This window comes from Cajanus cajan, chromosome 7 (genome assembly GCF_000230855.2).
Source record: "Cajanus cajan strain Asha chromosome 7, NIPB_CcT2T_4, whole genome shotgun sequence".
Classification (NCBI taxonomy): Eukaryota; Viridiplantae; Streptophyta; class Magnoliopsida; order Fabales; family Fabaceae; genus Cajanus; species Cajanus cajan.
The window spans coordinates 4312272-4328016 of NC_138523.1; the positions used below are offsets into that span (position 1 = coordinate 4312272).

Consider the following 15745-nt stretch of genomic DNA (forward strand, 5'->3'; position numbering starts at 1 on the left):
AGAGGCTGATTCAGTAGCCCAGAACGGGCCGTTCCCAAACTGGAACGGGCCGTTCCACACTACTGAATTGAACTACATATTGTAGTTGAGAACGGGCCGTTCCGGCAAGGAGAACGGGCCGTTCTAGGAAGGAGAACGGGCCGTTCCGGAGGGAGAATGGGTCGTTCCGGAGGGAGAACGGGCTGTTCCTGAGGGAGAACGGGCCGTTCTGGATGAGTCCCGGAACGGGCCGTTCTGTTTTCAGAACGGGCCGTTCTGGGCGTGGATTTTATGCGTGATCTGGGAGTTCAGAACGGGCCGTTCCGGTATCGGTACGGGCCGTTCTGGCCACTCCGGATTGCCTATAAATAGGGGTGAAGGGGGGGGCCGTGAGGAGTTATGGTTCTAGAGAGAAGTTTTAGAGAGAAGGTCTCTGGGTCAGTGAGCTCCTTTCTCTCCCAAATTTCTCTGTTTAACTCATTTTCTCCTCTAGATCAATAACTCCTTCTGTCTTTTCTTGAATTTCAGATTAGAAAGCTTGTTTTGGGAGGACTGAAGTTTCGAGTTGAGCCTCGAGGGGAAATTATACTTTTGATTCAGTCTTTGGCTATCTGAGCCAATCTTCAGGTAAGGGAAGCTAGATTGTTTACATGTGGCTGAATTTGTTAGTTTGGATGAGAATTTTGAACTCTCTGAATAGTTTTAGGCCGGGCGCAGGTTGAGCGTATCAGGCGTGGAAGAGCTTAGAGCTCTTGGGTTGGTGTTAGGCCAGGCGCGAGTTGACGGCACTGTGCTTGAATATATTTATGAATGAATTGATACTTATGCATGTTTAAAGTTGAAGTTTTAGATCATGTATGTATGATATATGATGTATGATGCATTATTGCATGTGATGTCTTATGACATGTGTATGGTTGTTGATCATGATGGTGGGCAGACCATTATGATGTATGATGCATGATTGCATGTGATGCCTATGGCATGAGTCTAGCCTAGGACTTGAGGAGAGGAAAAATATTTCGAACTGGAAGAGCTCACATAGAGTCTCTTGAGAGTGGTGCTTGGATAGGCCACTAATATATGAGAGTGGTGCTCTGGGAGGCCACTGGATTTGGGAGAGTGGTGCTCAGATAGGCCACTGGGTTGGGTGAGTCTCCTCTAAGTCCTTAGCTAGTGTTGGAGCGGGGTATGAGGTCGAGGGTTATTCCCTTAACCAAGTACTCGGGAAGGTGCGTGGATCCTTGCGGATAGTCGGTGGGCGAACTCCACAATTGACTTGGTTAATGCATGCCAAGGTCGTGGTAAGCCCGTACCCAGCTGTGCTATACCTGACGGTGGATCTGGACTTCCAAGTGTGTAAGTGACATCATCCGAGTAAACCCGAGTGAGGATTATATATCCTGTTTAGCTGTGACCGAGCGGGCGCATTGGGCGTGAAAACGGTTGGGGTGGTTTCGGTAGGATGGAATGTCACTTATACAGCTCTATTGTTATGGAGATCTCCTAGGTGTATGCGTGACGACGCATTAGATGATTGATATGTATGCCTATCTGTCATGAGTTGCATTCATTGCATGATTATTAATATGATGAAGTGTGGTGTTTGACTTCATGTTTGGTGAATGAATGATTGATTGAGATGAAAGGTTCCTTAGGGACAGGATTTGGGATGCATGTGTAGTATAGAATTTTTATTCTGTACTTGTATTATTGATCTTTGAATTCTAGCTTACCCTTCTGTTTTCCATGTGGTGGAACTGCGATGATCATACTTGGTATGGGAGCAGGTCAGGGATAGCTTGGGAGTAGAGATGATCGTTGTGAGACGAGGAGCTGAGTCTCGTGTTTTGAGTTACCATTCTGGGTAACATTTTTTTTTGTCAGTGCTTGACCGGCACTAAGGAATATTTTGGGATGACTGTACATATATGGTGCTATATTTTATATACAGAAACTTAATTATTTCGATCTTTATATTTATGTCTGTATGTATGTGTTATCCAGTTTAATATTCTCTTAGTTAACTAATTGTAGTGCGATTCCACTAAGTGTAGAGACCGTGGCGGGTCGTTACACCAAAGGGTAATAGGTTGAAGAATTATCTAGTGTATTATGGGTTTATCATTGCACACCACAATAAAAAAAGATTGGTGACAATGCGCTAGTGAATCTATAAGAGCTTGTCTTGTGCGGGTAAGATGAGGTCACTAGTGTTGTCAAGGCGGTTGATGTGATTCCTATTTTCTTCACACATGTCCTTGACGACATCAACAATGTTGGTGGTGATGAATCCATGATAACCTTTGAGAGAAGTTAGATTAGGAGCATTTTAAAAGAAATGATTTTTTTTAATAAAATGGACGTTTACCATCAAAAAATAAAACTAATATATTAATAAAAAAAATTATCACCAAATAAATCTAAATAATTTAATTTAATTATTCATATATCTAACAATATTTTTTATTCTCCAACAATAGACTACATAACAATCACATTTTATTTTATTGGTTCATCCATAAATCACATGACAATCACATTTTATTTTATTAATTCACCCATAAATAACATAAATCATATGCAAACCTTAGATTTCTCATATAATTTATAACAAATGGTAATGAAATACTGCCTTTTAAAAACTACTTTTTAATTGAGGGGTTACAGTTTGGTGCCGTCGGATGAAGCACAGGGAAAGTGGAGTAGACATTTTTTAAAATTGCATTTTTACTAGCATTTCTTTTTGAAAAAATGAGACCAGCATTTAATACTTCACTTTATATATATATATATATATCAACAATAAAATATAATATAAATTTAATTTTTATTCACGATCGGTATAAAAGAAAATTATAATGTCAATTAATAAAAATAATTAATATGACTTTTAAAATAATCTTTATAAAAATTTAATTAATTTATCATGCATAATAATTTATTATTAAATAAGAATATAAAATTTATTTACGTTATTGAAGCATGTACTATCATTTAAATAACATTTTAAACTACTATAATTTTTTGAAAAATATCATTTTTTTTACGAAATATTAAAAAAATGATAGTAGTGAAAATTAAATTGAAGTGTACATATTTCTACTACTTCAATCCTTCCTGTTGTTGGCTAATCCTAGTGGACTTAAGTAGAAGAATCCAATTACTAGTAAGAATTCAATTGCAAACTTCTAGTAAAAATTTGTAAATATAAGCTATTGTTTATTCTTATAACGTGGAGGTTATCACTTTTATCATACTATTATTAGTTTTATATATGATATATTTCTATTGTAACAACTAGACGTGCTTCTATAAATTTTATTCAAAAGATAAATATGTATATATATAAATCAATAATAAAGGTTATATAATAGTAGGTGAGTTGCAATTGGATGGTGAAGTAAATAAAATATGATAAAAAAATGTGTTCAAAAAATACCAGGAAAAAAGATGACAGTAAAAAAAAAAGTGGACGGTAGTAAAAGGTATTCAAATTATAAGCTAAAATTGGTATCATTAAATGTAACCAAATAGATAGTATATATATTTTTTTACGTCAAGAGATGGTATATCTTAATCGAGGATAAAATAGTCTTATCAAAAGTGAAAACTAACACAGATACAAAAAAAAACAAATGTATTCCCTGCTTATAATTGTATAAAATTAAAAATTATTAAACGTTTTAATATTAATAATTTTTTTATTTTTCAAATTAAAAATATGAATACAAGTGTTCAGAGACGATATAATGCATCCTGATATGGTAAGAGAACAACATTGCTCTTTATTACAAATATGTTGTTTTTCTTTTTTATTTTAATTAAAAACTAAATTTTTTAATTAATATTTCCTATTTAATTTTAAATGACATGTTAACAAATAGAAACATTGCTTAATTTTAAAAATTATGAAACCAAATTTGTAATAAAAATTTTGGGAAACCAAAATTAATCATTCATAATATTATAAAGACCAAATAAACCTTTTGATTTTTCCACCTCTTTTTTCTAGGAATTACATTGAAGTTAGAAGCACCAAGGGAGAAGACAAATAAAATAAAAACAAAAAAAAACCATTGCTTATTTTCTGTGTTGCACTCAAAATTTTGGTATAGCACATAATAGATAATTTATATATCCATCTTACAAACTTTGAACACCCTTTATGGTGGAACTTTAGCATGAAATTTTTAAAAATACAATTCTCAACATTGGTTCGACCAAGGGGCTTCCTTTGGAGACCACCCAAGCCTTTTGCAGTCCATAACAAGCCCGTAGCCAGTTTGTTCACATACAAGAAGATTTCAACCGAAATTTACAATTAAAGAAATCAGATTTCCTGTACACACATTTGCACTGAACAACACACCTTTCTCTTCCCAACATCATCAAAGATGCCCTGAAAAATAATATAAAACAAAAATTCACGTGAGAGAAATAATAGCCAAATACCGTGTTAGATTAGATCCAATGAAAAAGGAAGACCATATGCTCACAGCTATATGTATCAATTACTACCATGTTTTTTAAGGTTGGATTGGATGTAGTGAAAATCTCATTCTGATTCTCAACCACGTGACCTTGTTACAACAACTCCAACCATTTATTTGGCTCTATTATATAGGATTTAAAATGAGCACTGCAGAAAATATTCTCTATTGAGATGCAAGTTGCTCGCATTCTATAATCAGTATCTAAAGATTTGTCCATATTCTGAACCTGTAGGACCCTTCAAATAGCATGTCTTCTAGGGAACTAAACTGAGATTACCATTGGATAAGTCATTGACAATTTCTAGGATGACTTTTAAGTCATCACAATCGTTTCATTAAATAAATGATAATATGAAGAGATAATAGCTGAAGTGCAGAATAAAGATCTAAATCAAAGGGTCCCCTATGGATTCTATTGCTAATGAAATTAGATTCATTATTTTCAAAGCTTTCGATTTTCTTTTATTGGGAAGGGGGGTATGTAGACGATTATTTCTTTTGTAATTTCATGAAACGTTGTACTCCCACCTTTCTATTTTATTTGACATTTTAACATTTTTTTTGTTCGTTTTAATTTAATTGTCGTTTTTTAATATTAATGCAATATTAAATATTTTTCCAATTATACCCGTAACCATTATTGATGATTTATTTAAATTATTAATGAGAATCCAAAAAAATTGAAGCTATATTAGAAAGTTACATTATATATTTTAAAAAATCAAACGTTTTCTCCTGTTCTGTGCTGAAAGTTACATTAATTATATATTCAGTTTTTTTTTTATATATAATTTAGAATTAAATTTTACAATGTGAATAAAAATAAGAAAAAGGTTATGATCACTCACTCATAATTACAGTTGTGTGATGTTTTGTTATTAAAAGAATACTACTCATAACTTTGTTCACATTTTTTTAATTGGCTAAACCTAGTGGTCCTGGTGTCTAATTTGTCTAACTAAATAAGTGAATAGCTGTGAGAAAGTGACCTATATGGCAGAATGTTTCTGTTGGGTTCTCTCATTATTATGTTAAACTTTAAGTTACTTTAAGACAACTTGTCCCACGTTCCATCGAAATGAAAGAAACCTTACATTATGAGGAGAATGACAGGATCACACAGCATATCGTGAGCAACAATCATGTACCCCATGTAACATATAAGTGGTGAACATCTGAGAATTTTGGGTACATTTTATATGAACATTTTCCTAATCAGATATTTGCTCATGGTAAGGACTCCTTAGCGTCTTTTTCTGCATTAATTATTGAACCACGCCTCTTCGGGTTATGTCCATTACTTGGCAATAGAACAAATCTCATACCTACCCCAGCACTAACCCTATATCTCGATCGCAGCAACAAAAACACTTTTTTAAGCCAACAATGGCCCTAGAAAAATTAAATAAGGTTCCCATAACCCATTACTTGCAACAAACACGAAAAGCAAAAATAGACAATGTGTAATTTGTCGCATCACAGCAACCAACTATTGAATTTTAATTATAATTGAGGAGTGGATAATTCGTGTCTAACATACTCCCTTCATGACTTTCTCCTATAAGTATAATTAATGACTTGCTTTCAGTCACCAATTCAAGTAATATTATTAAAACAATTCTACAAGAATGGGAATCTATAGCTTTGCACATTACTCTAAATTCAAGTAACCCCATAACGATTTGATTGCTACCTTATCAAACTAGAATGTGCAACATTCAGTAGACTCATTCCAAAGCAATTGAATGAACATTATGCCACCATGAAGGCTTAGCAATGCTAAAATGGTTTTATAATCTGCAGTTTAATTTCGATAGAAATAACCCTAAATAACTAAATATGACTATTAAAAGAAGAAAAAATTGATGATCTATAATTGAATAACAAAGTAAAAAATAACAAATTCCTTAATTTATGCGAGTCAATTTTACCCTTGACATTTGGAAAAAAGTAATTTTGTCCTATACTTTGGTAACTAATAATTGGGTGCCTAATAATACACTATGGCCCAATGTAGATAAACTACTCTAAACAACTTACTGGATAAAATAAATTAAAGTTCCTTATTTTCTTGTTCTATACAGTATGTTCTTACATAGAAAATTTTGAGCAAGATCTATCATTTTATTTTTGGTCGTGCCACAGGGATTTTAATAATCTCATTTGTCAAATCGTGATGACCGATGGTAAAGATTTTCACTTGATCAAACACGGAATTTCGTCATCCCATGTGTTTTATATTAGACTTGTGTAACTCATTAGAAATTTTTTTAATGAGATTCACGGTTAGTTTCAGTCCTTGCCTTAATTTAAAAACCCTAATATTGACATTTTACTCTTTATCGGGAAGAACACAAATCTCACGTTAACTAGACATAAGACAATTAAAGAATATATAAGTTGAGAGTAACCCTCACTTTATAAGCTGATTTTGTAGGATTAAGTTAGGCTCAAATTCACTATTCTAAGAAACTATAAAAATTACCCTATATCATTAAAAAAGGTCACTCATCATTTATCCACGTACCAAGTCTAGTACTGGATGAGATTCGCGGTTAGTTTCGGTCCTTGCCTTAATTTAAGCTTTTTAGCCTAGACAACTAATTTGTGTTCTTAATTGTGTGGACCAGACACCAAATTGCCAGGTGGGATGTGAATTTGAAAACCCTAATTAACATTTTACTCATTATTGAAAAGAATCCAAGCCTTAAGTCTCAAATTGACTAAAAGATAAGGTAATTAAAAAATATATAAGTAGAAATAAAGCAATTAAAGAATATATAAGTAGACCTTACAAGTTAATTTATAAGGTTATGAGAACTATCCTAAATCATTAAAATGGATCATTCATAATTTATCTAGGTCTCAAGTCTAATAATGTTAGGTTTAGAGTGTTTTATAAGGTTGAATTAGGTTTAAGTGAGACCGATAAAGTTAGACAGCGACATTAGCATTAAAAAAGAGTGTAGAAATTAGATAAGAGAAAGTAGAAAGTAGTGACCGATAGTTGAATTGCGGAAAATGACGTCATCGGCGATGTCCATGAGCGGCGGGAGGCACTCGGGAGCGAACTTCCTGGCGAAGAGGTAGACGTGGGAGGAGTTGGAGTGGCGGAGGCGGTGGAGGAGCTCCGGCGAGATCTCCGGGGCGGTGTAGAGATGGGGGTGGCCGTCCCAGGAGCCGGTCCAGTTGACACGCGTGAGGGTGAAGCCGGTGCAGGCGTGGGGGTCGAGCATGGAGAGGAGCGTGGGGAAGTAGTGCTCCTCGGGGTAGCAGGGGTCGTCGGAGGGGCAGGGGCGGCGGAACTTGTCCCAGAGAGAGACGTCGCGGAGGACGAGGCGGGCGTGGCGGCGGGTGAGGACGAAGAACTGGGAGCCGACGCGGAAGGAGGAGAAGGGGAGCTGAGGGAGCATGGCGCGTGGGCCGCCACGCGCGAGGTAGCGGGCGTGGAGGTTGGGGTCGTGGGAGAGGATTTCGATGAAGCTGTGGTGGGGGTGGGAGAGGAGGAAGGAGTGGGTGAAGGGGAGGGAGAAGAGGGGGATGCAGTGCTGGGAGAGGAGGGCGAAGTAGTGGTTGCGAGGGTCGTGGAGGAGGGCTTTGGCGAGGAGGCGGCGGGCGGCGGAGATGAGGGAGGGGTGGGCGCGGGCGGTGGGCTTGGAGGGGATGAAGATGGAGCGGGGGAGGGGGGGGGTCTGGGGGGGTGATGGGCTGCGTGGGGTCTGCGTGGATGTAGATGTTGAAGAGGTGCGTTTGGCCCTCCAAGAACTTGTGCCAGAGAGGGGAGAAGGAGAGGTTGGAGTTCGTCAGGAAAAGAAAGGCGATTTTGGGGGTGGCCGAGAGGTGGGAGGTCGTGTGGGGGGCCCAGCCTGCGCGCCGGAAGAGGGCCAGGTCGTCGGCGTCTGGCGGCGTCAGGAGGTGTAGGTGCTGGGAGAGGAGGAAGAGGAGTGGGAGGGAGAGCAAGAGAGTGAGAGAGACTAGTAGCGGGGATGACAACATCAACATGGGTGCCAGGTGCCAGGGAGTGAAAGAGTTCAGAGTTCAGAGGGGTTGGGTTTTCTTCACTTTTCACTTTTCAGCTTCGCATTTTCTTTACACTCTTCTTCAGACAGCGGGGAAAAAATATTTATTTTCATGCTTTATAAAAGTCTGATCAAATGAAGTAAAAGGTAGTTTAAATTTATTTATATTTTAAAAAACGTGTGTTTCTATTCTTTTTCTTCTAACAATGAATAAAAGATATACAGGACAGATTAAGGAAGGTAATTAAGAGTATTTATTTTTTATTTCATATAAAATGTATATTATATTTACAAAAATATTATATTGTTCTTATTTATTGTCTTAAGAATAATTTTGGAGTAAGAACATTAAATAAAATTAATTTAATTAAAATTTGTTTATTTGGTGGGTATTAACATCCCCGTCCCCGTCCCTGCCCCGAGGAAAACCCGAACCCGATAAACACGGGTTTTCCCTGTTTAAATCGGGGCGGGTACCCACGGGGACGGGTTAGATTGTCATGCCTACACGTGATTTATGGAAGTTGTGTAGTGGATAGCAGTAGTGGATAACAGTTATACATCCCATGATGAGCTTACACGAGGATAACCGTTCCCAATCACCCCTATAAATATGAGAAATAAACTATTTCGCAAGGGTCAGAAAAATCATACTTGCACTTTCACAAGTACTCAATACCTGCGCATATGGCTTCTATGCACAAGATTGTTGGGTATGACTTTTTGGCCACTTTTTTCTTCTATTTCTAGGATTGTTTTATGTTTGTATAACCTAGTTTCATAGTTTATTTTCTTTTCCAAATTGTTATACATTGTAACTTGACAATTATGCGAATTGGATAATGATTTGTATTACCAACATATGTATTATTCATTCAGTCTATTTGAGCATCTACATGCATTAAAATTATTGCTTGATAATTATTGATGAATATCTAGACACTACTAGAAAATTGGTGTTTTACATCGCTATATCTACATCGGTTGTAGTGGAACCGATGTAAAATGGGAAAAGCGGTGGCAATCTCGTAAATAATTAGAAAATGTAAACATATTTACATCGGTTGGGTCGAGAACCGATGTAAATATGAAAGTTCTACATCGGGTTTGCTTTAGACCGATGTAGAAGTGAAGCCCAAAACTCTTTCTCCCAAATCTCTCCTCCTGTTCTCGAGTGTTATCCCAAACCCTAAAGTTCTGCTCGTGTTCTCCCTACGAAGTTGAGGTGGTTGGTCTCAACGGCCTCCGTGCAGGCCATGATGTTGTGGACGAGGTGAGTTCTCGACCCATTGGTAGGACTGGTTGACCATGGTGAGGTTCCAGGGGAGGTCGGAGCGCCTGAAGAAGTCGGCGTCGGCGCGGCTGTAGAAGCCCGCGTTGATGGCGCTGCTGCCGCCGAGGACGCGGCCGCGGGCGTTGATGGTGAGGTTCCAGGGGAGGCCGGAGCGCCTGAAGAAGTCGGCGTCGGCGCGGCTGTAGAAGCCCGCGTTGATGGCGTTGTTGCCGCCGAGGACGCGGCCGCGGGCGTTGATGGTGAGGTTCCAGGGGAGGCCGGAGCGCCTGAAGAAGTCGGCGTCGGCGCGGCTGTAGAAGCCCGCGTTGATGGCGCTGCTGCCGCCGAGGACGCGGCCGCGGGCGTTGGGGACTCCCTCTTCGGAGGTGAAAGGCTGAGCCGGAGAGTCTGTTGTGTGGGTGTTTAAGAGGTTGCTCAAGAAGCCTTCTTGGTTCATCAGGTTGGGGTTGCCGCGGCCAAGACCACCTCGTTCCAGTACAAGCACGCGGTACTGTAGGTTATGGAGGGCGAGGGGATTCCTGGCGAGGTGATGGAGGGCTGCTGGGTCCAGGTGGAAGGCGGGGGCGGAGGTGGTGGCGTCGAGTGCGGCCGCCGAGGAGAGGGGGAGGAGGGCCTGGCGAGGTTATGGAGGGCTGCTGGGTCCAGGTGGAAGGCGGGGGCGGAGGTGGTGGTGTCGAGTGCGGCCGCCGAGGAGAGGGGGAGGAGGGCGGTGTGGGAGGGAAAGGTTTTACATCGGGTGATCAAGAACCGATGTAGAATATCTTACACATTCTACGTCATCTGTAACTACATCGGTTTCAAAACCGATGTAGAATAGTCAAAAGAACCGATGTAAAATGTTGTTATTGTAGTAGTGAGAAGCATGTATTTATTAATCGCTCTATCTCATCTTTATCTCCATTCTTAAGAAGGCTTAATCATATATATCTAAATTGAAACATGATAGAGGTTATTTTATTGGTTATTTGTCTGAGAGAATATTTTATAAGGGTTATTTTTATAGGATTATTACACAAACATACTCCATAATGATGAAATATTGTTCGCTTTGGGTCTTAGCCCTCACAATTTTGCTTTTGTTCATTACCCAAAAGGAATCCAACCTGCGGCTCTGATACCACTGATGTGTTATTTTTTATCGGTATTTGTCTTAGAGAATATTTTATGAGGGTTGTTTTATATGGTTATTATACAAACATATTCCACAATGATGAGATATTATCCGTTTTGGGGCTAAGCACTCACGGTTTTGCTTTTGGTCATTATCCAAAAGGTCTCTCAATCATTGAAGTATGTTTTGTGTTATATAAGTTATTATTTCTTGTTTTATTTTATCAATGTAGGACTTGTTTGTATCCTAACAAAATAATTATATGCTAATTCGAGTAAAAAGAACCCATAAACGTAATTTTCCTGGCAAACAGTTATAGATTTATTTATTTTTATCATTAGTTTACAAATAACTATGAGCAACTCTTTCTGGTGAATTGCTTATCATTTATGCTTGTACATATAAAAGAGAGAATAAGAGATACTGAAAAGTGATAAAATATAACAAAACCCTATATAAAGTAAAATAAGATAGGCTAAAAACTTATTTTGGTCCCTTATAATAATTGTTTGTTTCAATTTAGTCTCACTTTTATTTTTTGTCTCAATTTGGTCCCTAATAAATTAATTGGTCTCAATTTGGTCCCTAATAAATTAATTGGTTTCAATTTGGGACTTCCGTCCAAATTATTTAAATGGAGTTAACTGTGTGGCCACGTGGATGCCATGTAGATGCATAGGTGGATGCCAATTTTTTTGAAAACACCTGGAACCAGAACGGCCCGTTATGAAACCAGAACGGGTCGTTCTGGTTCCAGACTGCTACGCATGAACGATCAATGATTATAGTTCACGGTTGTGAATCATGGAAGGAAAAAGACCCAAGGTACAAAACATTTCAAACACTGAATTTGGTAATATTGTTAATGGAAATTGATAACTTCAATTGTTAAATAGTTAGGCTATACAGTGTATTATTAAGGACAATGCAATGTATCACTAAAGACAATGGTAGCAGATTTTATTTCATTTGAAACTGGAGTGAACCACTTACTATCAAATTGACACAATACAGTAAAGGATGAAATGACATAGTATTTTTTCTTGAAGTTATTAACGATGTACCCCAACAACAACAACCTGTTCTTGAAGAGGTAGAACATGAAGTAAAGGAAGATGATACACAAGACTAACATTTCATCACAACCATATGCAGGGACAGATCTAAGTTAATCATAGTGGGAGCACTTGCCCCCACTAAAATTTTTTTCATTCTTTTTTTTATTTATTTATAAAATATTAATAATTTTATAAAATATATATTATCAATTATATTTTAATTATGTTGTTATATCTAATATAATAAATATATTAATATTTTTTATATATTTTATTTTATTGTTTAATTTTTTTTTATTTTGTGGTAAAATTATCTTCATTTTTAATGAAGAAAAAATTTACTTACTTCAAGAATAAGTCTTGATAGATTTATTCTATTTAATAATTAATGTTCTATATCAAATTTTTAAGAATTTAATTGTTAAATTAAAAAGTTTTTCATGTATAGATCAAATTTATAAAAAATTTTAAAAAATTAAAAATTATATGATACTTCGTTAAATTAATTTAAATTAACATATAAAATTTTGTTTTAAATGAATGTAAAAATTTAGAGGACACTAAAAGAAAATAAATTAATAATTTTATTATATTTATCCTATTAATTTTTATCATTTTATTCCTCTAATTTTAAATAATTATAAAGTGACACTTAAATATTTCTTCAGACAGAAAGAGAAAAAGAAAAAGTTATTACTCTATTTATAAGACAATTGTATTTTATAAAAATAAATAATTTTAAAATTTTTATCATAAAAAAATATTTTTCAAAATTATAATATTTTTTAATAAAATTAATAAAGAATATTCTATTCTCAGTCTTTGAACGGGCCGTTCTGAATCCAAAACGGTCCGTGCTGCAACCAGAACGGCCCGTTCTAGTTGCAGCACGGACCATTCTGGTGTACTGGTGGTGTGTTCATTTTGCATCTAGAACGACCCGTTTTAGATGCAAAATTAACACACCAAAAGTGCATCCAGAAAGGCCCGTTCTGAAACCAGAACGGGCCGTTCTGGTTCTAGGTGTTTTCACAAAATTTGGCATCCACGTGGTATCCACGTATGCATCTACGTGGCATCCTCGTGACCAACAGTTAACCTCGTTTAAATAATTTGGACAGAAGTCTCAAATTGAAACCAATTAACTTATGAGAGACCAAATTGAAACTAAAAATAAAAATAAGACTAAATTAAAATAAACAATTATTATAAGGGACCAAAATAGGTTTTTAGCCGATAAGATACGATAACCAATTTCAAGCGACGGAAATAGAAATAAGAAATTCAGCACCAATCATTTTCGACTCGAAAAGAACAGCTGACATAACTAAATATTACCTAAAAACTTTAATTCCATTTTTTCATCATTACTTTAATTCCATTTTAGTTGAAAAGTCTGCATTTTTTTGTCAATTTTAATTTTTCGATGGTTTAATATATAATTTTGATTTATTTATGATATTTAATGAGAATATTGATGTGACATTATATAAAGCGAATGGCTTCCGTATATTACATAAAATATTGTAATAATCACGATAGAAAAGAGTGGGTTGGATTTATATAATAAGAGATTATCTAATTTAGTATTTTTTTAAATATAATTTTATTTTAAAATAATAAAAATAATATTAAAAATTAATCACTGAAAACTGAAAAGACTCAAATTTAAATTTTTTTAAGTTTAAATATTAAATACAACTATCAAATATTAATAATTTTTAAATATTTTTAATAAATAAAATATAAAAATATGAAATATCTTGATCTTACAAATTTACGATAACAATAATTTAATTTTAAAAAAACTTAATTATTTTATACAATAATAATAATTTAATTTAAAATAATTCATTATTAAGAAGAGAGTGTAGAAATGATATATATATATATATATATATATATATATATATATTAATTTTAAAATTATTTTATTTTTAATGAAAGAGATTAACATTATAAATTTATAATACTTGATATATTAAAATTGTTCAATTTAAACTTGAATAATTAAAATCACACAAATACAATGTTTAATGAGTTAAAATTTTGTTCATTAAATTTTATAAATTAAAATCACACAATTATAATACTAGAGGGATAAAATCTTAAAAGATATAATTAAGCCAATATATTTGTAGTCATTAAACTTTTATCAATTTTATTTTTATTTTTTGAATATTTGTTTTTTACTAATTTTAGTTTTTTTAAAATTTTTACTTTTTGTTTCTGTATATTTTCTCCTGCTAACAGTATGGTCTCTCGTGTCATTTTTTTATCATGTAAAAAAATTCAGAAAACAAAATAAAATATATTCAATAAATGAAACCAAAAAATTGATTAAAAAAATAAGAAATTAAGAATATATTTATTCTAAAATGAAATAAGGAGGAAGGGAAGGAAGGATGGTGATGGATTGAACTGCACAGCCTGCCGTTATTTTCTAACTACAGGGAGTCCGCGTCCTTTCAAAAATTAATATTCACTCAACCAGTAAGGGATTTTTTTTTTTTTTTTGGGTACATGGTAAGAGAAATATATAGAATTATGTTAAAACTTATTTAATTAATAAAATAAATTAAGTAATTTATTTTTCAGTTTAGAAACTGAAAATTTACTTATAAAAAATTATCAAATAAATTTGTATTTCTTATTAAAAAAAAAGGAATGAAAAACTATCAGACCGCTTTTATTTTAGTAAATACTAGGTACTAGGTAGTTAATTTGACTCCTCACGTACACTGATACACGTGCATGAGTAATTATATCTTTATAACTCATTTTTTAATTACATTATTTATTTTAATTATAAATAAGTTATAGTAAATACTGGTTAAGGTATTTTTAATTTTAATATATTAAAATAATATTTAATCAATAAAAATTAATTAATTTTTAATTGTTAATTTTAAAACATGTAAAAAAAAAAAATTACAACTCTTACGCTGCAGTGCAACTCATTTAACGTGGGAGGGTTTTTTCTTATCCTACATTAGAAGACCGCTTAAAATAGGTAATGATGTTACTTAAAAATACGAATTAAGAACTAATGTTAAAAATTAAGTTAATAAATTCGTAATCTTCCCACAATCCTATCAAAATTTTAATTGTGTACCACCCTATTTTTATCTAAAGATTTCTGCTTGTTCAAACAATATTGCGGGTTGATTAATTATTAATTGAAAACAGTTGGGATAAGTTATACTAGTTTTAAATATAAAATAGATTATATTGATAAAAAAAATATTCAACTTATATATATTTACGGTCTTTGGTGGAGATCACTCACACTGTTTCACAATTGGTATTTTGCACCAATATACCACAGTTAAAAAAAGGTTTAACATTTTCTCCATCATCTAAAATATGTAAATGTTTTTCATTTTTTAATTTCAAAATATCAACTTTTGGTCTTTCATTTTTTAAATTGTGTTAAAATTTATCTTTTGTTTAATTCTGTTAACTTAATTTAACAATTATCTTAGTTAATAAAATACATGTCATCACAGATGTTCTTAGATTAATGTTAGATAATCTCTTTAATGTTGTGCACATATTACTTATTATAATGGCAAATGTAATGTAATGTGCATAGCTTTATGATTTTTTTTGGACTATGAGTCTAACAATTGATAATGGAGTTCAAGTTGAAAAACATTAAATAAATAAATAAATATATATATATATATATATATATATATATATAAAGGCCAAATTATTAAATGTGATAGCATGTATTGTATATTTTTATTTATTAGAATAATTATTAAATTGAGTTAAGGGAATTA

At 34.1% G+C, this 15745-nt stretch overlaps 1 long non-coding RNA gene and 1 other non-coding gene across 2 annotated transcripts; one reads left to right on the top strand and one right to left on the bottom strand.

The window, feature by feature from the left end:
• Positions 1–365: 365 nt before the first annotated feature.
• Positions 366–1956, top strand: LOC145949713 (uncharacterized). The gene is made up of 2 exons (XR_014428126.1): positions 366–606; positions 1770–1956. It is a non-coding gene; the product is annotated as an uncharacterized LOC145949713 (long non-coding RNA).
• A 2083-nt stretch (positions 1957–4039) lies between these two features.
• Positions 4040–8658, bottom strand: LOC109795025 (glycosyltransferase BC10). The gene is made up of 2 exons (XR_014428070.1): positions 7477–8658; positions 4040–4381 (listed from the first exon to the last, which is right to left on the bottom strand). It is a non-coding gene; the product is annotated as a glycosyltransferase BC10 (transcript).
• Positions 8659–15745: the final 7087 nt, after the last annotated feature.